The sequence below is a fragment of the Amblyomma mixtum genome, chromosome 10, assembly GCF_055824585.1.
Source record: "Amblyomma mixtum isolate Tamu chromosome 10, ASM5582458v1, whole genome shotgun sequence".
Lineage (NCBI taxonomy): Eukaryota > Metazoa > Arthropoda > Arachnida > Ixodida > Ixodidae > Amblyomma > Amblyomma mixtum.
In genome coordinates, this window is record NC_143021.1 from 158,295,503 (window position 1) to 158,318,932 (window position 23,430).

At 46.7% G+C, this 23,430-nt stretch overlaps 1 long non-coding RNA gene and 1 pseudogene across 2 annotated transcripts in view; both read left to right on the forward strand.

The window, feature by feature from the left end:
* Positions 1-6,633, forward strand: part of LOC149327470 (uncharacterized) — a 102,187-nt gene extending 95,554 nt beyond the window's left edge. Inside the window, exons 3-4 of the long non-coding RNA XR_016285900.1 lie at positions 4,994-5,107; positions 5,696-6,633. This is a non-coding gene — a long non-coding RNA (uncharacterized LOC149327470). The remainder of the gene's footprint in view (positions 1-4,993; positions 5,108-5,695) is intronic.
* Positions 6,634-8,016: 1,383 nt separating this feature from the next.
* LOC149327475 (uncharacterized) lies at positions 8,017-21,375 on the forward strand (annotated as a pseudogene). Its single transcript, XR_016286545.1, has 5 exons — positions 8,017-8,306; positions 11,139-11,290; positions 12,731-12,897; positions 20,716-20,796; positions 21,079-21,375. The product of XR_016286545.1 is annotated as an uncharacterized LOC149327475 (transcript).
* Positions 21,376-23,430: the final 2,055 nt, after the last annotated feature.

The window sequence follows — 23,430 nt, forward strand, 5'->3', positions numbered from 1 at the left end:
TTACCAATAAGCGAGGTGTGGCGTGCATACGGGCCTGCCTGAGTGCTCTCATAAGTGTGTGCATATTACACACACACACACACACACAACGATCAGCGCTCCCAATTCCGTGTGAATTCAATATATATGCCACATGCTGCTGAGGCATAAGGTTCGAATTCGCGGAATATGTACATCACTGGCAACAGACGTGCTGTAGTGTCTAGAAATATATGCTGGCATATTTCTAGATCTTTACCACCCGGCCGCGTACCTGCAACACCGACTGAAATACTGAACACTATTTCTCGGAACACTTCCCGTCATGGGCTTGATCAAGCCTTCATCACCGATGAGAGGGAGAGAAAAAAAAATTGCTGTCGATCCAAAGTTCCAATAATAATTGGCTAAACGATGTGCGATAGCAAGTCACGTTTCATTTCGCTGTCGGGTCGAGGCTATGGTTTTATCGGCGAAATCAGTCAATTAGGACCTCAGTGGTAACACACTGTAAAATTTTAGAACCGCGTAACGCGCACTTTAAAAGGGCACTAGCTGCAGCTGCGACAGTGGTATGCTCTGGATACATCCGGACAGAAGTTAATTGATGAAGTCGACGACGTGCAATACACAGCGCGCGAGAGCCGCGCACTCAGACACTCAGGCACTCAGACAGCGGCTTTTTCCGAGATCAGAAGCCAAGATTCGCCTGCAGGCATCGCGATGAGGCGTCGAAAAGACGCTAATAGCAAGCTAGCATATACTCTCGTTAAAATATATTCCCATCAAACAACCGCAGCACAAATATTTACAGTGCAGCGCCATGGGGCCTTCCAATCGGGTCTGAGGATCCAGTTGTTTTGAGCCGATATTGCAGGAAAAGGGGCGTTTTTGGTTGTCTTATAGATGGGACCTCCGTAAGCTGCGTGGTGCAGGGGCGCATGCTCTATCGCGCTCGACCAGGGAGCGCAAAACATGCCAGGGTGCATGACGCAGCCGATGAGGGGCGAGAGCACCTGCATGGCGAAGACGAGCGGATTAGAGAACTGTGTTGTGGCACAGCCACCGAGCCCGCGTCGTCCTTGTATAGAGTGCTTGAGCAATGTTCAACACCTGATAAAAACTGAAACTAGAATGCAGATAACAGTTTCCGGACAACGTGCTCGTGCTAATTTTGCTTGCAGGTCTCTGTGGCTCGACGTCCTCGCAAGCGTTGCCTTTGAAAGCTAGAGGCTGCGACAAGGTGTCAGTTTAGTGTAGGAAAGTGTGCTGCTGAAGTGCTCTAGACAAGGGTGACAGACTCTATGCATCAGATAACAAAAAATGTCTGATGAGAGATTGCGAGCCAAGGGTCTTCACAATGGGAGCAAAGGGAAAATAACATCTGTGTTCTTGCTCCATGGTAGACACACACATTTTTCAGAGAACTCTCTTACATCCCACATACTGAGACTCTGAGAAAGCTCGTTGGCTTTGTAAACACCGATATCAGCGAGCTGCCGCACCACATTGTGAAATCTACTAATATTGGTGTAATACTGTCCACAGATGGAGACCTCTCTATCAGCTACTAACACATTCCTTATTCGAACAATATTTCCATCTTTCATCTTCACGCAGTTGTTTCCAGCCTTTGTAGACAGCACTTTTTCAATTGTCACCTTACTGAATTGCTGCCCTTGGAAATTTGTTGGGACAGGTCCGCTAACGTGCATTTTAGCAAGCTTAATGTCATTGCTGTCAAGATGACATGACTGCTTGTTCTGCAGCTTCAGTTCAGTTGCCCTGATAAAAATTTGCTGGGTTGGAAGGGCACAGCCTCTCACTAGTTTCTTCAGCTTCCCAAGAAAACTTTCATATGGGAAGGCGGAAAACGATGCCAGACAGCCAAATCGTCGCACATCCTCTGCCAAATGCATGAGGCTGTGTGTGCTGAGAGTATATATGCCACTACCATACAGGTTGCCCGCTTCTGTAACAAAGTTAAGAAGCAACTCCTCAGCTTTGTTACAGTAAGCCATGCAGAGCTTGGGTGATGCCAGCATGGTAATGGCACAACTCAGTTTCAAAAAGTGAACATAGAACTGGTGAGCCAGATGGTGCTTGAGCACTACAGGGCTGAAGTACACGAGGAAGTTCCTGAACTCCGATGCTTTCCAAAACTCTAGATGTTTTCCAAAACTATACAGTTCGTGTGACCTCGGGTGGCGTTGAATCTTGTATGGAGTGTGAACTGCCAGCTGCACCAGCTTTTCGGAAATTTTCTGATGTGTACCCACAGGCAGCTTTGATGCTGATGGGGCTGTGGATGTCCAGTAGTGAACTAGAAGTCTTTTCATGACACCAAGGCAAACGAGGTGCATGTAGTCTAGCGGGAATTTGCTGACCAGTCCAATACCCAGCTCAAGTAATGGTGAAGCAGAATTATGGTGGTTGGGTTGTACCATATTTCTGAAATCTTCGTCTGTACGCAAAGGGGCAAATACATCAGGAAATATCACTTTCCTGTGCTCTTCAGAGTACACGCCCTTGTGCGTGCATTTTTCGCAGGCATGTCCTTTGGTGCACTTAAAAAAGCCTGCGCAGGCATGTCACAAACAAATGCATGCACAACCACTGCATAAATAGCCTCACCATGCTGCAATACAACTTCAAGAAGTGAAGCAAGCTCCTTCAGCACGTCTCAAATGTACACTTCAACATTCTCGGGCTTAGGGTCGCCTGATATTAAGGTTTGAAAATGGCTTCTTGCCCTTTCGGCCAGTCAGGCAATCTTCCTTTGCCAACTCGTCCGTGATGCAGCCCATCATTTGGCGCACTATATGCTTTTGGCACGACCCTCCAATTAAGGCAAGGTGCGAAATCTGAACAGAAAAAAATGCAAGGAACTTTTAGATGGTAAGATAAACACAACTAAAATTGGGTCCCTAGTGAATAATGCATCAATAGCTAATAAGTCCTTGACTCACGAGTATATGCTCCAAAATGCTAGCATTATGCATTTGTATGAGCTGTTTTAATGGCCCAAAGCAGAGCACAGGCTGAGAGAATCGTAGTAGAGATCTTGATTACTTAAAAGATCTTGGATACTTCACTGCACGCTAACATTGCACAGCATTTTTTTGCTCCTCCGAATGAGGCTATGGCAGCTAGAATTTGATTCGGCATTTAGACTTTGGAGCTAAGCCCTACAACTATTAGATCACCACAGTGAGTAAACTGCTTTTTCTCACAAGTGACAGCAATTGAAAATGTAGTATAGCTCTGTATGTATAGCTCTGCAATGTGAAAAAAAAAGCCAACTAGCAGAACTGGCATGAGATAAAAATGCACTTGCCAAGGTTCTTTTTTCTTCATCACCCAGTATGTGTTCCATAATGGCCACTCCTTCTGCATTTTTAAGAGGCAAATACTGAAGGACCTCATCTACTCTTGCTGAAAGATCCACTGCACTTTCCCGAGCATGTGCTATTCTGTTGACCTTTTCTGTTAGAGCATCAATTTTTTCCTCTACCTTTGCCACCATTTGTGCAAGGTTCTTTAGAAGCTCTAGAATGAGCAAAAGCAAGGAATTGGAAAAAAAAACGTACCACAGCACAAACGGACTGCTGGCCAGAATTTCAAAACTAGCCATACTTTTATTTTTGCCAAAATGAGCACATCTATATAGAGCTAAATGCACACAGCACAATGAAATGCTGCTTACAACTAGCCAGGTAGAGGCACGAGGTTTTTACCTTGGATTCCGCTTTCTGCTTGTACCAGTGGGCTCGCATGTACTTGCGCTGGCCTCGGCGCAGGACGGCCAACGAATGGTAGCTGCTGGAGTGACTTTGCAGGGACTGCAGATGGTAGGCAACAATCATCGCAGCTTTCCTCGCTGTCCTAACATACGTAACATTGCTGCAATGTTGTAGCAACATCATATGCTACCAGGGAGAAAGGTTCTCACTGAGAGCGTCACCTCAAAGCATTTAGCATGTGCCATCTTGAAGCTACATTCAACGATAAGCATGAGCTCAGAATAAATCAAGGATATGACATGAGATGACAATCTATGTCAATTTTATCTTCAATGCAACTAACAGCACGTTCACAATAAAAAGTGAAACATGTTACCCTTCAATTCCGGCTCCTTTTCCCATTATTTCTTGTAGTTCTGGGTGTACTTTGTCCGCTTGTCCATTCCGAAAGTTCTCGTAGCGACGGATCGAATGCCATGTCATACCACTAAAATCCACTACCCTCATTGGTTACAGTGGGTTCCACGCCGCGATTAAAGGCGCGGTTATACTCCGACGTTTTCGGCGCGCGGGCGAGAGCCGGTTGTGGTCGGATACGTCAGATCGGCGACGCTACGCCAGGCTCAGTTCGGGAGCTCTACAGTCCAGCCGCTCCGACACGAGGCAGCGCATGCGCAGAACGTTCTTCGTTCGAAAACCGGCTGGGAGAGGAGGCGAGTGGCGAAGGGGGTAGAGGGGAGGAGTGGCGTGGGAGGCGCATGCGGTGTATTCTGGGCAGAGAGTCTAGCACGCCGCCTGCCGCGAAACATGCGAAACAGCCCCCGTCGCTGCTCAGCGTTGTCCTTCCGCTCTGGCATACTGCTTTCGCGCCTTTTATTAAAAGCGTCTGCATATAGAAAGGTGTCTGTCGGTTCTGGCGCCTCGCAGTAGGCATTGCATTTCTTCTTGGGATGGCGTGGACGTACCCAGTACGACGAAATATAACTATCGCGTTGCTCCTACACCGCCTGCGCCGCAAGAGGAAGCGGTCACTCTACATCCGTGAAATTTTCGACAAGCGTCCGGCCTACAGCGAGTACCATCACCTCGTGCAGGAGCTGCGACAAAGTGATCCGGAATACCATTTCAAGTATTTCAGGTGAATAAAAAGCAGATATATACATTTAACATGCGGTGCTTGTCGTTTGTTTTCAAGCACCCTTCGGAAAGTGATACCACGAGCGGAAAAATTGTGTTCTCATGTCGAACTTACGTGCATTTTTTGAACTTAGGATGACGAAGGCTTCATTTGACAAGCTGCTGAGCCTCGTGTACGAGAGAATACTGCACCCAGCAACGCATAGGAGGCCCATCTCTCCGGCAGAACGGCTCGCAGTTACATTGAGGTAAAATGCTCACATTTCTTGAGAACCTAGTCAATGAGGCGGTACGCACGGTACGTGCGCACCGTATTTGTACTAAGTTTTTCCCTCACATCATCAGCTACAGGACGCACTTCGCGTGGTTTTCGAAAGCAACATACGAATACATAGCACGCATTTGTTTTTTTTCCGCTGCTCTTAAGTGTGCTTCAATCACAGCCGTAAGGCTCTCGAGCTGTGAGGGAAAGCTCACCTTTAGACAACCTTGAAACCGTAGTGGGAAAGCGCGCGGGTTAAAAAAGGGAGGCTCTGAGAGCAACATGGGATAGGGAACGAAATATGATGTGGATGGGCGCAGGACGGATGGTACACGACGCAACAGCGGTGTGGGCCCCACTGCTTGGCCATGTCCTACTGTGCTGCGCGCGAAATGCCGAACCTCAAAATAACGTCCTTTCCGCATTCTATGGCCCTGTAACTGCTCTTAGTCCTATTTGTGAAACATGATGCATGCGTTTTTCATTCTTAAATTAATGCTTGCAGCAATAAAGCTAATTGTGACAAATATTTGAACGTTCATACGAACCGATTGTTCTTTTACATTTTTTGCAGATTTCTGGCCACAGGGGGATCCATTCAAGATATCTCTATGAGTTATCGAATGCATGCTTCCACTGTGTTGGGGATCCTAAGAGAGACCCTTCCAGCAATCTATGATTGCATGAAACGGACACCCAAGTACAATTGGTTTCAAGCAATCATAGTGCGAAAAAATGGGAAAAAATGCGAGAAGATTTTGAAGTTCAGTGGAACTTCCCAAATGCTATAGGAAGCATTGACGGGAAGCATTTTGCAATCAAATGCCCGGACAACAGCGGGTCAGACTTTTTTAATTACAAAGGCTATCATTCACTGGTGCTGCTGGCTATAGCAGATGCCAATTATAGTTTCATTGCAGTGGACATTGGAGCTCAAGGACGACTTTCAGATGGCTCTGTATTCAGAGATAGTGCCCTGAGCACTCATCTGAAAGAAGGAACTTCGGGGCTTCCTTCGGTAGTGTCAAGATGGCCTGCTTGTTTGCTCGGGGACGCAGCATTTCCGTTGCAGACATACTTGATGCGTCTTTACCCAGGCAGGAAGCTTGATGAGAGAAAAAAGGTGTTCAATTATCGCCTTTCGAGAGCGCGCAGGTGCGTGGAAAATGCGTTTGGGATTTTAGTCTCAAGGTGGCGGGTGTTCCTTGGGACAGTAGAAGGAGAGCCGGAGCTCCTCACCAACATGATAGAGGCAGCCGTGTGTGCCTTCATAATTTTCTCATGACTGACAGTGCATATTGTCCAGATGATTATGGTGACCGGTCATGTGAGGAAACTGTGCTGGACGGAGAGTGGAGGCGCACGGTTGCCCCAATTGGCTCCCCTGCACCACCATCAAATCACCGACCTAGCTCGGCTGCTATGGCAATGAGGGATGAAATTGCATACTATTTCATGTCTGCAGAAGGATCATTGCCATGGCAGCTGAGTGTTGTGAGACGGAGCTAGTACAGTGTATCCCCGCCAACTTGTTAAACTCATCCGCCTAGCTAACTTTCGCCGCCCCCTGCTACGCTAGTCTTCATTTGGAATCCCCCCCCTTACCCTTAAGGACACGCGGTTATCTTGCCTTCGCATTACATGCCCTGCCCAAGCCCACTTCTTCCTCTTGATTTCAACTAGGATGTCATTAACCCACGTTTGTTCCCTCACCCACTCCGCCCGCTTCCAATCTCTTAACAATGCACCTATCATTTTTCTTTCCATACCTCACTGTGTTGCCCTTAACTTGAAACTTAAACTGAACCCTCTTTGTTAGCCTCCACGTTTCTGCCCCATAGGCGAGTACCGGCAAGATACAGCTGTTGTATACTTTTCTCTTGAGGGATATTGGTAAACTGTCCTTCATGGTCTCGGAGGACCTGGCATATGCGCTCCGCCCCATTCTTGTTCTTCTAGTTATTTCCCTCTCATGATCCCGATCAGCGGTCACTACCTGCCCTAAGTAGACATATTCTCTTACCACTTCCAGCACCTCGCTACCAATTGCGAACTGCTGTTCCCTTGCTAGACTGTTGAATGTTACTTTGGTTTTCTGCATGTTAATATTTAGACCAACCGTTCTGCTCTGCCTGTCTAACTCATTGATCATGCTTTGTAGTTCATGTCCTGAGTGACTTAGCAAGGCAATGTCATCAGCTAATTCAAGCATATCTTGCTCGTTAATTCTTGCTATCCATTGTATTTTCTTTCTCTTTTTTTGCTCACATCTCCAATAATTTCATGCACGTTCTGTTCACATAATACTCCCATGTGTAGCCTGTCACTTGTTTGAATAAATAAATAAACACGCCTAACTTTTTTTTGTGAGTTCATTACGCTGTATGCTCACACAGTCACATGCTGTGCTCTCTATGCAGTAAGTCTGAGCTTCTCTGAATTTTCTGTATGGTTGGGATGCTAAACGACTGCATTAAAATAATTCGGCCATGCATTTGCCTTCATTCATTCATTTGCCAAGCTTTAGGTTATTTCATGACCTTGCATCCATTCTGATTGCTTCATCCTTCACTGAGACACCTTTCACCATGCCAAATGTACTTGTAGGGCGTAAGCTGCTCGGAGATCCTCAGAGAAGACAAGACGTCTTTTCTGTTCAACCGTTTATTCTCTGAATAACGGAGCTGCGGCGGGGAGCGCGGGAGGCGCGCCCCGCCGCTGCGAGAGGGAAAAGGGAGGAGAAGGAAAGAGCGTGCCAGATGCGGGTGCGCGCGGGGTGCGGTCGGGTTCCTTTGAAGGGGGCGCCGCAGACTTCGACCGCAATGGCGTTCACCTCACGTTGCCGGGGGCATAGGGAAGAAGCACGCGTAAGTTGTGCCGGCGAGGGCTGGCGCCATGGCTGGCGCACTACACGGCTCCCCCCCGAGAGAGGAAGCCAAGGCGACGAACGATTTACTTCTTTGGGCAGCTGGGATTCCAGTGGACGCGACGAGCTGGAGGAGCTTGCTGTCGGTCGGAAATGAATGGGGCTGTCGCAAGTGCAGGCGCCGAAACGCAAGAGACTGGGGCCTCGACGTACGCTGGCTTGAGTCGTTCGAGGGCCACTGCATCTCGCGTTCCATTCAAGTCTACCAGGAAAGTGGAAGGACGGCGCTCAAGGACGCGGAAGGGGCCGAGATAATGTGGTTGGAGGGAACCACGCACAGGGCCGTAACGCACGAAAACATGGGTTGCTGTCTTTAAGTCTGGAGTCACGTACACAGTGCGTTGGTGTTCTCGCGTCGGCTGTGGTTGAAGGCGGCGGAGGATATGCCGGAGCCTGTCGATGTATTCACTTGCTGTGGACGGGACGGCGGGATTCGTGTTTTCCAAGAAATCGGCTGGAAGACGAAGAGAGGTTCCGTAAACAAGCTCGGCACAGGCGCACGAAAGGTCTTCTTTGAAGGCAGATCGGATTCCGAGCAGTGTGAGCGGAAGAGCTTCGAGCCACTTGACGGGGGGTCCGTGCGCCGTAAGCGCTGCTTTGAGGTGCCGATGGAAACGCTCTACGAGTCCGTTTGTTTGTGGATGGTAAGATGCAGTCCGTAGCCGTGCTGCTCTGAGCAGTTTGAGGAGTTCTGTGAAAAGCGATGACTCGAACTGGCGACCGCGGTCCGTGACGATGGTTGTGGGGCAGCCGAACCGCGCTACCCAAGTAGAGACGAAGGCCGCGGCGACAGTGGCTGCTGTGATGTTGGCGATTGGTGTAGCCTCAGGCCATCGGGTGAAGCGATCGATGCATGTCAATAAATACCGGTAACCTTGGCAGTGGGGTAGGGGGCCAACGATGTCGATATGGACTACTGCGAAGCGTTCGTTGGGCTGCAGGAAACGCTGCGTTGGGGGCACAGGGTACCGGTGTACTTTGCACGCTGGCAGGGTGCACACGCGCGGACCCAGTCGCGAATGTCGGTGTTCATGCGGGTCCAGACAAAGCGGGATGTGATCAGCTTTTGAGTTGCACGAATTCCAGGGTGAGAAAGGGTGTCCAAGGATTCGAAGATTTTCTTGCGGAAAACGATGGGCAAAACGGGCCTTGGCGTACCTGTGGAGGTATCACAAACGATGGGCACATCTTCAATGCAGACTGTCTCGAGCTTCAGGGATGTTTGCGCTGTACGTAGGCGGGAAAGATCGGGGTCGCTTGCTTGCGCTGCAGACAGTTCATGTATGTCGAAGGGAAAGGAGGACGAAGTCGATGTTTCAGAACGACTGCGCGTGACAGCATCGACGCGACTGAGGGCGTCAGCCGGGGTGTTGTCGGATGTCAGTCGAGAACTCAGATATGAAGGAAAGTTGTCTCACTTCCCGTGGCGTATACAGGGATGCAGGACGGCCAATTGAGTAAGTAAGAGGCTTGTGATCCGTGAAAATGGTAAATGCTCTGCCCTCAAGCAAGTGGCGGAAATAACGCACTGCCAGGTATATGGCGAGAAGTTCGCGGCCAAAAACACTGTATCGTGTCTGACAAGTTCAGTTCTCTGCTTAAAAAGATTGCACTAGTTGCACAAAGGAAGTGAGCTAGAACCAAGCCATTTTTGGCATCTAGTATCTTTGGCATCTTTTTGGCGTCTAGTATTGCAGCATCCGTATATGTTTGTACTCTTAACCTGAGTTGCTTTGGGACATTAAACCCCATAAACCAAACCAAACCATATTTTTATCACAAGTGAGCATGAGCATGACAAAGGGACCAAACATGCAAAGATTTTAACCCTGCAATGCCCAGGCATTAAGAACAAAATTTATGAACTTCAAGGACCCTGTCTCTCGTCATTGAAAAAATGTTGAAAAACCTGAGACAGTTGTGAAACAAAACATCATTGCAGCATAATAAACTCAAGGTAGTGATTAAAATTTCTGGATAAGGACAATAAAAGACTACATAAATATGCAGGCTCATGCAGTCATTGAACAACATAAAGGTTTTGGCAAGTTGGTGAGACATGCTGTGGGAAGAATACCATGACACGGAAAGACTTGGACTAAAGAAAGAAAATACCCACACAAGCGCCAACCAAAGGTAAAATCTTGGATCATAAGCAAAATCCAACGGCGCATGCTTGACATTCGGTGTTGGCAGCCAAGGAAACGAGAACACACGGATTTAAACATTCAAGAGAAAAAGAGCCCGATGTACTGCTCAATCACATTTCTAGTACATCGGGCTCTTTTTCTCTTAAATGTTTAGATCCGTGTGTGCTCGTTGCCTTGGCTGCCAACATCAAATGTCAAGAACATGCCCTTGGATTTGCTTATGCTCCAAGAGTTTACCTCCGATTGGCGCTTGTGTGTGTTTTCTTTCTTTAGTCCATGTCTTTCCCTGCCGCACCATTCCTCCCAGATAATGCAGTGAATTAAGAGGAAGATTCAAAATTGCTTCAATACCAGATTAAATCTCTTCCTCAGATTCGGCAATCAGCTGCATAATCCCTACCTTGCACTTGGATGCCACCTTTGTAGGCATCCTGTCTAAGCTGAGGCCGATAGACAGGCCAAAAGCTTCGTTTTCTGTCATTTTTTTTTGCAGCTGTCCTAGCAGCTCTTCTTCAAATCGATCATTTTTTTTTCTTTTGTTTTTTGTCTGCGAGCCTCATGTGGTCGTGCTTCAGGCACATGATTTGGTGCTGCTGTGGTGAGCACTGGCAATGTCAGGGGTGATGTTGATGTTATTGGTGCTTGTGATGACGCACCTGCAGGCAATGCAGCATCCACGAGACTCTCTGTGACTGGTGATGATGGCCTGCTTCTCTGCATGCTCAAGAAGATGTCCTCGGCAGTGTCACCATCACCAGCTGAAGACGAAGCGGTATTCAGGCTGCATGAAGTTCTGCAAAGTAAAAGTTTACATGGATTGAAAAATACCAGGTCCACATTCGCAAGGCTGACCAATTTTGTTTGTGTACCAACATCATTTGACCGCGTTAGTTGCATTTGCTGTGCATGCTGGAAAGTTCCTGGGATAAATAATATTGTAGGCCACAGGGACAGGTTTCTTTCGCAATTTTTATCGCATTAGTATTCACAGAATTTTTTTTGATATTGTCAATCAACCAGGCAATATCATCTAGAGAGCTCGGTGCAGGAAGTGAAAATCCATCACGAAGTACAGACGATGAAGCGACAATGCATATGTGACGTTCCCGCCTGTCGGGGGTCAGTCACAATGCAACACAGTTGTTTGTTGCTATCTACGGGTTCTGCTGAAGCGAGGAGAAATGAGCCAACACACAACGCCTCCGAATCAACCTAATTTATTCTCACTCTGCCTGAAGGTGAAACTGGGAGTTCCGCTCACCGCTGTCTTGTATCAGGCGTCGCGGTGCAGTCCGGCCAACAGGTGCCTCGCTCTCGGCTGCTCTGGCAGGGTGGCGCTCAGGCTGGTGGCGGTCCCACGTTTCGGTGACTATGACGGGTGGTGGCGTCAGGCTTCTTGGGCGTCTCAGCTGGCGGTACTCTGACGGGTTGTGGCGTCCGGCTTCTTGGGCGTCTCAGCTGGCGGTACTCTGACGGGTTGTGGCGTCCGGCTTCTTGGGCGTCTCGGCTGGCGGTCAGTTTGCAACGGATGCCCTCGGGTCCGGCCTCACCGACTACAGACCAGCGCGATCTGCTCCCGTCCGTACACTTCGCCCGTCTCTGCCCGTTCTCCCTTTGTCCCTTCTGTCTCCAACGCGTCTCTCTGAGGACTCTCTCTCTTTTTCTTCGGTGTCCTCCTCGCCTCCTCTGCTGGGAGCCCTCTTGTTGCTAACTTGCCGGCCTCCCTCGCCACCTCGAGCCATTAGTAAGGCCGTCGCGTTGCAAGACACTGCAGGCCAGTGGGCCCGCGAACTCCGGGAAACTGTTTTTGCCGCGAGCGTCCCGGCCTACCCTCCGCGCCGCAGGGTGCCGGCCTCTTCGCGAACGCGGGCTTCATGTTCCATCGAAGACGCACCCCTCCCGGACTTGACATGTTTATGAGGGCCACGGCTGTCCTCTCTCTTCTCGCATCGGAACTCGGGGTGGTCTCTTCCAAGAACCGCGGCCCGGTCACGCGACCACGGCATTCGCAAACTCGGCCGTCAACGGACAAAGCGAGTCTTCCTCTAGTAGCGGAAGAGAGCAGCTGCTTGGGGAGCCAGTCTGTACTTTCCAAGGAACTGGGGCCCTCTTTTCTTTTGGGTTAACTTCCCTTAATAAAGACCCAACTCCTAGCCTTCTCCGAGTCCACAGCCCGAGTCCACAGCCCGTACCTCGCAACAAGGCCGTCTGCAGGCTTGCATGCGCGCACACACAAACGCACAAACGTGCCCGTCTCTGCGCGAAAGGGGGGGGGGGGGGGGGAGTTGGGGACGCGCTGCAAAACGGGCCGCAGGGATGCGTGTGGTCGCGCTGGGCGCCCCGCGCGGCCTCTCCTCTTTTGCCCTCTGGCTATTTCGCACGTCTTTGTGTTGCGCCCGCTGCATTCCACACAACCGCCTTCGCTGACGGGACGGGTTGATAATTTTGAGCCAGACACAGTGTCTCTGGTGTTAGTCGATGGAGAGAGTTCTTTTGGGCCATGCCTAGGCCTCCCGTACACAGTCCTTCACACATAAACCAGGAACCTCCATTACAGAGGACATTCACATGATGGATCTCAGCTATGCACCTCTGGAGATGAGCGCAGCTGCGGCTTCGACGATCAGCACAAGTGACTCGCATACTTCAATGAGTGTGTGTGGCGCAGGAGAAAGTCATTTCATTGCAAAGACAGATGCTGTGAGGACACCTTTTAATTATGGCATCATATTTCTGTGTATACAAAAAACCACACAAATTCAACATTAATTTTTCCCCGCAGGGAGGCGTCTGCAGCATGCAGACGTTGGTGAGTGGCGACACCACGGGGTTAACCCGAGCATCCGCAGGGACATCCCCGCAGGGGGATGATGGTGAACAATGCGTCACCACGGACCCGAGCATCCGCGCTTAGCCGTGCGTGGCATCGCCGTGTCTGGGGAAAAGGGGATCCTGGTGGTTGAGCCGATGCCGAGCGTTTGGACCCTTAAGGCCCCTCGGCGGAGGCAACACACCACTTTGGCCCCAGCTTCCTGTAGATGGCACCTCCGGCCTGACCCAACTGGAGGAAATCGGCAGTCGCCTTTTCCTGTCCTCCCCTCTATCTTTCACTTTCCTATCTCTTTCTTACAACTCTCCTGTCTCCTCCTCTTTTCTTCGTTTTTTCCTCTTTTTCCTGGCGGCAAGGGTTAACCGTGTGTGACCAACTACCCTGAGTTGAGTCATATTAGGTTATAGTTAAGGTGTACAGCTGGCGTGGGCAGGACTTGCTTTCAAGTTCCTGTCCCGTCCCCTTGTTGGGCTCCATGGTGGGTGGCTGGCACCATGACCGAAAAACATCAATTTTTTATGGCTCCCCCCTTTCCAAACTTGATCGCTCTCTTAAAAGAGTGCGGAACGAAGCAGAGTACTTTTTTTCCAAAAAGAAACCAACATTCGCCAAATTCCATGTCGTCCACAGTGAAGTGCAAGATAAACAGGCCAGGATTCTATCCCCCTTCATCGTATCGAAATGCTTAACAGAGGCTTTAGGCCCCGGCTACAAAGTATCAAAAATGGCCAGCGGCGATCTATTGCTGGAACTCCGAGATAATGTTCAAACTTCCAAACTCGCAAACATAGTGTGTATGGGGGAGACACCTGTCTCCATCACAGCACACCGATCCCTCAACACTGTCCATGGCGTCATCTCAGAAAATGATTTTCTACATCTCACAGAGAAAGAAATACTTGAAGGCCTTTCCGATCAAAACGTCATTGATGTGTGCCGAATCAAAATCCGCAAGGACAACAAAGATATAGATACCAAACACCTGGTCCTGACTTTCAACACATGCACATTGCCAGAAACCATCAACGTTGGATACCTCAAAGTAAATGTAAGACACTACATCCCTAACCCCCGAAGGTGCTTTAATTGTCAACGGTTTGGCCACGGATCACAGAGTTGCCGCGGCCGCAAAACTTGCGCGAAATGCGCGTCAAAGGACCACCATTCTGAGGAATGCAACGCAGCTCTACGCTGCGCTAACTGCGAAGGCGACCACGCTGCGTACTCCAGGGCGTGTCCGTCCTGGAAAAAGGAGAAGGAAATCATCACCATTAAGACCAAAGAAAACATTTCATTCAAAGAAGCCAGAAGGCGTTTTGCACTGACAAATACATTCTCTTTCACAGCCAAACCAAACTATGCTGACGTGGCGCGCAGGGGCGGTGCACCACGCAGCACTCCGGCATCTGCCGCGGCCACTCCCACCGCGCCAGTGGCAGTGCCATCAACGCCCCAGACAGAGACAGCCAAGGCTGCTCTGCCAACTCCAAGCCAGGGAGTGCCGGCCTACGGGTCAGCATCCCGCAGGACTTCCCCCCGTCGGGGGAGGCCCGACACCAAAACATCCGCGGCTTCGCGGTCCTCCAGCACCTCTGGTGAGGTGATGGATACAACTAACACTCCGCCCGCTTTGCAGCGGCGGACCGGCTCTGACGAGCGAAGAAAAGATAGAACCCCGGTAACGGGCCCAGCACAGTAAACTTCTTCCGTTCCATTCCCACCCAAAAAACAAACATGACATTTGTGGTTCAGTGGAACTGTAGAGGAATGTTGAGGAACTACAGTGATATAACTCATATTCTAGGGTCAGTGATGCCTCTAGCCCTATGTCTCCAGGAGACCAATCTTGGTCCACAACATTCAAATATCTTAAAACATTATACAACTTTTAGGCGTGATCGCGAACATGCAAATAGACTGTCGGGAGGCGTCGCAATCATCATCCAAAGCGGCGTCCCGGCTCAAGAAATCAAACTGAAAACAAAACTTGAGGCGGTTGCAGTTAGCGTCATCAGCTACAAAACCATAACAATATGTTCTGTATATCTTCCCCCACACATCACATTAACATGCCAAGATCTAGAAGGCCTGATCGATGAACTGCCGGAGCCATTTCTGGTAGTTGGCGATTTTAACGCTCACTCTCCGTTTTGGGGAAGCGAACGCTGTGACTCTAGAGGCCAAACAATCGAAGATTTTATACTTTCGAATAATATCTGTCTTTTAAATACGGGAAAAGCCACATATTGCTGTTCAAGCTCAGCAAAAATGAGCTCTCTCGATTTAGCTTTCGCATCACCATTACTTTTTAACGATTTTAAATGGGATGTTTTAAATGACCCCATGGGCAGCGATCACTTACCTACCATCATCAGGCTCTCATCGTCGACTCCAATCATCCCCACAAAGCCACGGCGCTGGAAAATTCAGCTCGCCGACTGGTCACTTTTTACAAAAAGTGCCACTCTGGAAAAGGAATTTTGTGACGACCTAAGCACAGATGAAATTAATGAGAAGTTTACTGAATGCATAATATCGGCCGCAACACTCGCTATACCACAAACAACAGGACTCGCGCAAAAGAAACACAAAGTGTGGTGGACAAAAGAATGCACATTAGCAAGAAAAAAACAAAACAAAGCGTGGAGCACTCTGCGTCGATATCCCACTGCAGAGAACTTACTTACCTTTAAGAAGGCAAGAGCAGAGCGCGCTATGTGCGAAGAAATGCAGAGAAAACCTCTTGGCAGAAATATGTCTCCTCAATAAATAGTTCAATAACATCAAAGAAAATGTGGGAAAAAGTTCGTAAATTTACTGGTGACCATACCCCTTTCACACTTCCTCTCTTGACAGCACCCGGGACACAAACATCTTTAGAAGAACAGGCCAACATATTAGGCGAGCATTTTGCTGAGATCTCAAGTTCATCCAACTACACAAACACATTTCAGAAACACAAAGCAATAGGGGACCGCAGCTTCGCAGGGGGGCGCTGCGGACGCCAGTGAAAAGCGCCCTCTCCGACCGACTCCGTATTTTTGTCCGGGCAAACCGGTCACCCCTCCCATTGAGTAGCTGCGCGAGCAGCGCGCTTTCCCCTGAAAAAAAAGCCAGTTCTGCACGTACTTTGCACGTGTTGGCCAGCGTGCAAATCTCTTTGTGCAGTCCCGAGCTTTTTCCCTCGTGCTTGAACGCTGGCGAGCTTCAGAGGATTAGCAAAATGTACAGGGGCGCTAGAAAAAAATGCGAACAGCACGGCGCCCACGCGCTGCGCAGTCGGAATTTATCTTCAATGCGTTTTTATCTCGGTAGTAACAAAAAGACGCTAGAGTGGTACATTATTGTATCACGGATGTCTCTAGCGTAGTTGTGTTGCGAGCCAAGTATAAGCGTGACGAAAATAAATTCCAACAGCGGAGAGCCTAGGCACTCCGCTGTTCGCACTTCTTTCGGTCGCGGCAGTACGCTCTGAGATGTAGGTTAAAAGAAATAGTGGACAGTGAATTTTTTTTTTCGCTGCGAACTTGAAAAAAGAACTGCTAGTGGATCAGGCCCACTACGTGAAGCAGATTGTTGACGAAAAAGCCGGTACCGTAACGGCGAAATGTGTATCGCATGTAAATGACGAGATCATTTAAGACGTGGAATTCGAGGTAAATACCATTTTTTTTTGGCACGGCCATCTTCGCAAGATGTTTAATTTCGTTGGCTAACTGAGCACTTCGGTGCATGCAGGTTTGTTGGCCAAATAATAATGATTTTGTTACGTGTTTCGATGAATAATGGTGGAAATAATTTTTGTTTTAACTTAAAATAAAGTGGCCTTAAGGCGACACGCGAGGCTGAGGAGAAAAACGAAAACACGCACGAAATGCGCCTACCAGCTGCTTGCTATATACGGCTAAGAGAAAAAATGCTCTAGTTTGTCAATCGCTACAACGGAGATAAGCGGTTCGTATATTTATTTTAATTCCGATTACAGCGCACGCGCATTCCCAAAACAATTATTTGCAGAGCCATCGCTCATTCATGTGCAAGCAAACATTTTGATTATTTTTATTTTTTGAAATTTTTTACATGTAAAGCAACTTCGAAAATTGAGCCCGGCGTCACAAGTCGGAACATTCAGGCGATCGCTGACCTTGCCTCACACGCGTCTGCATAACGCCGCTAGCTGCAGTCAGTCTCCAAAATAAAAAACGGTAAAAAAAATGAGTTTCGTTAGCGCGAGCTTTACTAAACACTGCATGCTTAGTGAATTACAGCAAAAACTGCGCAGAAATAATATTACGCGTGCGACATACCAAACGTGTTTAGTAACAGGAAAAAGCTTACTTCACCCTGCCCATAGCAGTTATCGAGGCCTGCCGTTTCTCGTTCTGATCCATTTCATACGCAACAATTCCGGACAAAAACATTTTTGAATAGTAAAAAATGTATGACCGCATTTTTTTTTTTTCATATCCTGGAAGATTTGACTATAGCAATCTCCCATCGATAGGCTTGAATTTTTTTTTCGTATTAACGTTTTTCCTATCGTCAACTGCTCGATACGAGCGATGAAAAATATTTAAGATTTTGCTGCATATAGAAAGGGTGGACCATTACCTTCAATATTTCCGTTACTGTACGTTACAATTTTCCAATATTAAATTTTTTTTTCCCAAGAATGTAGGACATCACCAGGAAATCTGTAGATTTACACGGGCATTCCTTGGCCGTTGATGTTCAGAGAACTATTGTGACAGCCGCACACACAACCAGTTTCTCCACTCTTAGAACGTCGCGGAATTCACAGCGAGCGGCAACACCACTTTTGTGCGCCCGCGAGCAGGACGGCACGTGCTCACAATGAAAGAGAGAGTGCCAGCTGCGCGAGCAGCACGCGCGTACCAGCCGACAGGCTGCTGGCTCAATGCGCTCCGCCGGCGACGTGCCCGGACAGCAACGCCAAAATGACCGGCAGGGGAGAAGTGGCGCTGGTGCAGTGGAAGCAAACTTCAGGTGCGCTTCCCTATAGCTGAAAAACAAAAATTCCCATCCGGAGCAGGTATACATGAGGATTACAACCAGCCTCTCACACTGCAAGAATTAAATAAGGTATCTTCTGGAAAAAAGACAGCACCAGGACCGGACAATGTGCATTACGCTATGCTTGCCCATCTCTCGGAGGCTGCTGTAGAGGCACTGTTAAAATTCTTTAATAAAATCTGCATAACTGGACATATACCTGACGAGTGCAAAAAAGCAGTCATAATACCCTTTCTCAAACCCGGAAAACCACCAACAAGTCCTAGCAGTTATAGACCAATAGCCCTCACCAGCTGCATTGCTAAATCTTTCGAAAGTGTAATAAACATTAGACTAACCTTCGTACTTGAATCTCGGCAACTACTAGATAAACACCAATGTGGGTTTAAGAAAACATGCTCCACCACAGATCATCTTGTCCGCCTAGAAAACACCATCCGGGAGGCGTTCATCCACAAGCAGCACTGTATTGCGGTCTTCTTCGACTTGGAGAAGGCCTACGATACTACGTGGAAGTTCGGCATCCTCCGGGACCTAGCAGAGCTAGGTATCCGCGGCAGGATGTTGAACTGCTTGAACGACTTCCTGGCTAACCGCACATTCCGAGTCCGCCTAGGAGCAACTCTCTCCATGACTTTCACCCAAGAGAACGGCGTACCCCAGGGGTGCATTCTAAGCACGACACTCTTCATAGTAAAAATGAATTCCTTAGCTAAAGTAATACCCAAGTCCATAATGTATTAATTTTATGTAGATGACCTACAAATAGCATGCACGTCCTCCAGTATATCAACCTGTGAGAGACAAATACAAATCACACTAAATAAACTAGGTTCTTGGGCAGACAGAAATGGATTTAAATTTTCCCCTCAAAAAACAGTAGCTGTTCTTTTCTCATTGCGACGAGGCCTACAGGTCGATCCCAGTCTATACCTGAGTCACACTGCGCTACCAATTAAACAAGAACACAAATTTTTAGGCCTAACTTTCGACAAGAAACTCACATTTCTACCACACATTAACAACCTTAAAAAGAAAGCTTCTCAAGTCCTCAATATCTTAAAAGTGCTCTCACGGAAGCGGTGGGGTCCGATAGAGCAAGCCTTTTACAAATATATCGCTCTCTGGTGCGCTCCAAGCTGGACTACGGGTGCATAGTATATGGTTCGGCAAGAGCATCCTACTTAAAAAGATTAGACCCCATTCATAATCTTGGTCTGCGCCTATCATCTGGAGCATACAGAACATCACCAGTAGCCAGCCTATACGTTGAAACTAATGAGCCCGCTCTTGAGGACCGAAGAATCGCACTAACATGCACATACGTCTTAAAAATCCGTTCTCTTCCGAAACATCTCTGCCATCCAGTTGTCACCAAGTGCCCATCTAAAAGATTATTCATCAACAAACCACATTCTATCAGACCATTACTATTGCGCTTTGAAGACAAATGTGAAGAGCTAACAGTACTAGACTGCTTACCGAATATTGCACAAAGGAATGAATATTTGCCACCATGGTACAGCCTGCCTTCAGTATGTGACCTCACAATGACACATTTAGATAAAAAGCAAGCGCCAAATGAGTACATATTACAGGAATTCTTTGCACTACAAGAAAAGTATGACACCTACATTGAATTTTATACAGATGGCTCAAAAACAGAAAGTCACGTTGGAAGTGCAGTAATTCAAGAAAAAAATAAACAGATAATGCGATTACCAGAATGCGCATCGGTTTTTACTGCTGAGTGTTATGCCATCTTTGTAGCTGTAGAAAAAATAGCATCATTTACAGCGGTTCCCTGAGTATGCTCAAAGCACTGCACTCCAGAAATGCTGCTGAACCCATAATAGGTAACATCATACATAACATTGTTAAAATCACAAAACAAAAACATAACATTAAATTCTGCTGGGTTCCTAGCCATGTTGGAATCGTAGGTAATGAGAAAGCAGATGTATGCGCTGCACAAGCCCGGAATGGCCAAATAAAGCAAGTGAACATACCGCACAGGGATTGTTTAAAGTTTATCACCAGTAAACTCAGAAATAAGTGGCAGGCTGCATGGCAAGAACACATAAACAACAAACTACATTCTGTGAAACCAATTTTAGGGGAATGGCAATCATGTAGGCATCAAGAACGTTTTACCGAAGTTATTTTATGTCGGCTCCGCATTGGACACACCCACCTCACGCACAGCTTTCTACTAACCAAACAGAACAAACCTCTCTGTGACATGTGTGGTGCTGAACTCACCGTGAACTACTTTTTAATTTCATGTATCAAACTAGAAGAACTAAGAAAGAAATATTTTACAACATTTTACAGGGAAAGCATCCCTTTACACCCCATGTTACTTTTAGATGATCGAGCACTGGTTGACATCTCTTGTATTTTTAGGTTTCTCAGGGAAGCCAGTGTTTTAAACAAACTCTAAGTATAAAAGCTTCACCTTTAACAAAAACTATAACCTTGTGTTTGGCGCATCATAGCCTCAGTTGCTTTTGTGCCATAAAAATCAATATAACTAACTAACTAACTCAACATTAATTTTCTATTAATACTGCCCTTTCAACACTGTTCACATGTAGCACTGAAAACATGTCAGTGCAATACAACATAGTCATTTATACATAATTTTTTTTCAGGCATGCCAAACCAAAGAGTGTGTGGCGACAAATGGAACTGATGTATCTACTCAAGTTGTGCATGCAGAAATGAGTCACAAGGTTAAACTATGCTGCGGTTTTCCCTTATCAGTTGTGCTTAATTGTAGCTAACAATTTATTAGGGCTAACAGAGGAGTTCTGGATTCAGTGCGATTACATTTGTTGTTAATTTTTATTCCTGTGTAACATTCTCTTATTTTATAGTGGTGGTGCTTATTTTCTTTTTGGAATGAATGAGCATAGTTGCAGGGAGATGTAAATACCAATTTTCATTGGTTAGTCCTCTTGCTAAAGTATATTTGCCTGTGAATTTCACCGTGTTCTCTGTTTATTCTGCTGAAGGTTGCAAGTACGGATGGCAACTGGAAGAAAAACTGTGGGTTTCAAGGCTTTCAGTCTCTAAAGCAAAAAGAAAAAGTGCTGCAAGATTTTTGTGGAGTGACGCTACAAGTCTTCTGCCTTCTCTTGAACCTCCTGCCTCCTCCGAAGTACAGGCGCAATACTATGTCAAAGGAAGATAGGCTGTGCTTGTTTCTCGCCAAGCTATGTCTTGGGATAACATATAATGCACTAGGGGTAATTTTCAGTGTTGCACCCTCAACAGCATCCACTGTTTTTAGGAAAACACTTGGTATTTTAAGCATTGCTCTGAAGGATTGGGTCTTCATGCCTTCCCGGAGAGCGATCAAACTTTCTTTGCCTGCCCCATTTAAGGAAAACTACCCGAACTGCACCTTAATAATAGATTGTACCGAGATCCGCACTGAAGCACCCTCAAACCCTGACTGTCAACATATTTTGTATTCACATTACAAGGGAGGATACACGCTGAAATTCTTAATTGGCATAATTCCTAATGGTATGATAAGCTTCGTATCCAAAGTTTATGGAGGGCGACACACTGACTCATTCATTACCCAAGACTCTGGCTTTCTGGAGCTTGTTAAACCAGGCGATTTAATTTTAAGTGATAAAGGATTTCCAAGCATCCGCACAACGGTAGAAGGGAAAGGTGCGGTGCTACTTATGCCTCCTTTTAATTCAACGGGTGGTCAAATGTCTGATGATGACATAGACATGACTTACAAGATTGCCTCTGTACGTATCCATGTTGAGAGAGAAATCCAAAGGTTGAAAATTTTTCATGTTCTAAGGAACAGAGTACCGCTTAGCCTGATCCCACACATGAAGAAAGTATTTTCAGTGTGTGCTGCCCTAGTAAATTTGCAACCTCCAATAATTAAGCAGTAGGCCTGCTTTGCTTGATGTAGTCCATACATTACTTTCTATGCATTACATTCATAACAGTTCATGTTAGCATTCAAATGAGTTCATAACTCTTTAATTGTATGCATCCTAGCCAATAAATGGGTATGCTAATCACAGCACTGAGGACTTCTGTTTGACTTTCATTTGTTGTAAAAGGTTCTGTGTTGGTCACCATGTGTTTTGCACAGCAGATCTGTGCTTTTCACTTTTTATTCTCCCATAGATGGCAGCAAAAGAGTGAAAGCAGTGGACGCAAGCCAGTATACGGCACTGAAATGATATCACAGAAATATGGTTTATTGAACATCGCTTCATATCACCTCATCGTAGGTGTAATGTTAAGAGATAGGAAGCGTGCAGAGTGGGTTACAGGACAAACTTCAGTTAATGACATTCTAGTTGAAATCAAGAACAGGCATGGGCAGGACATGTAATGTGAAGAAAGGGTAACCGGTGGTCACTGATGGTAACAACATGAATTCCAAGGGAAGTAAACCGTAGTGGGGGGTGGCAGATAATTAGATGACATTAAGAAGTTTGCAGGCAAAGGGTGGATGCAGCTGGCAAAGGACAGGGTTAATTGGAGAGAGACATGGGAGAGGCCTTTGCCCTGCAGTGAGTGTAGTCAGGCTGATGATGATGGTGACTTCATATTACAGAACTCTGATTTATTGAACATGAGCTACACCCGACTAAACTTAAATGAGACATCCTAAACTTAGACATCTGGCTAGCCTGAACAGTGCGACACATCTGGGCTGTCAGCCTGATGTACAATGAAAATGCAAAACAATGCACTGAAATTTACTGTAGTTAAAGCTTGTGACTGTTGTTCTTTGGACATAAAACTCCTGCAAACCAACACTTGACACTTCCCCTAATTGGTCATGTGGTCTTTGCATGCTACTTTCAGTGGTATATTATTAATAACTTACATTTTTCAGTTTTACTAGTGCTTTGTTAAAAATTTATTTCATGCATTACTCTGCTTTTTTATTGAAATGCAATTTTATTATGGATGAATTATGTTAGAGCTTTATCTGGCGAATTTTTCTATGCTATGACTAGGGGACACTAGGGCTAACAAATGAAAAAGCTACCATTACAACAAAAATTCATGCTCAAACACTTAAAATCTCCAGGTGTTCTAAATTAACATGGCACATCCTTTCAAAAGGCACCTGTTATAGCCAGACTTGCTTCATGGCAATAAATATCACATAATGTAACACATTTTAAATACATAACTCCTGAACACAAAATTCTTAAATATGGTTAATTACTGGATATTCCTGGAATAAAAAATGCATAGGTGTTCAAATTAATACAGAATTCGGGATGTACATGATAGAAATGGTGGTTATATAATCTAAAATAACTTGAACAAAGCGTCTTGAATCAGCTAAAGAAATAAAGTATTGAGGC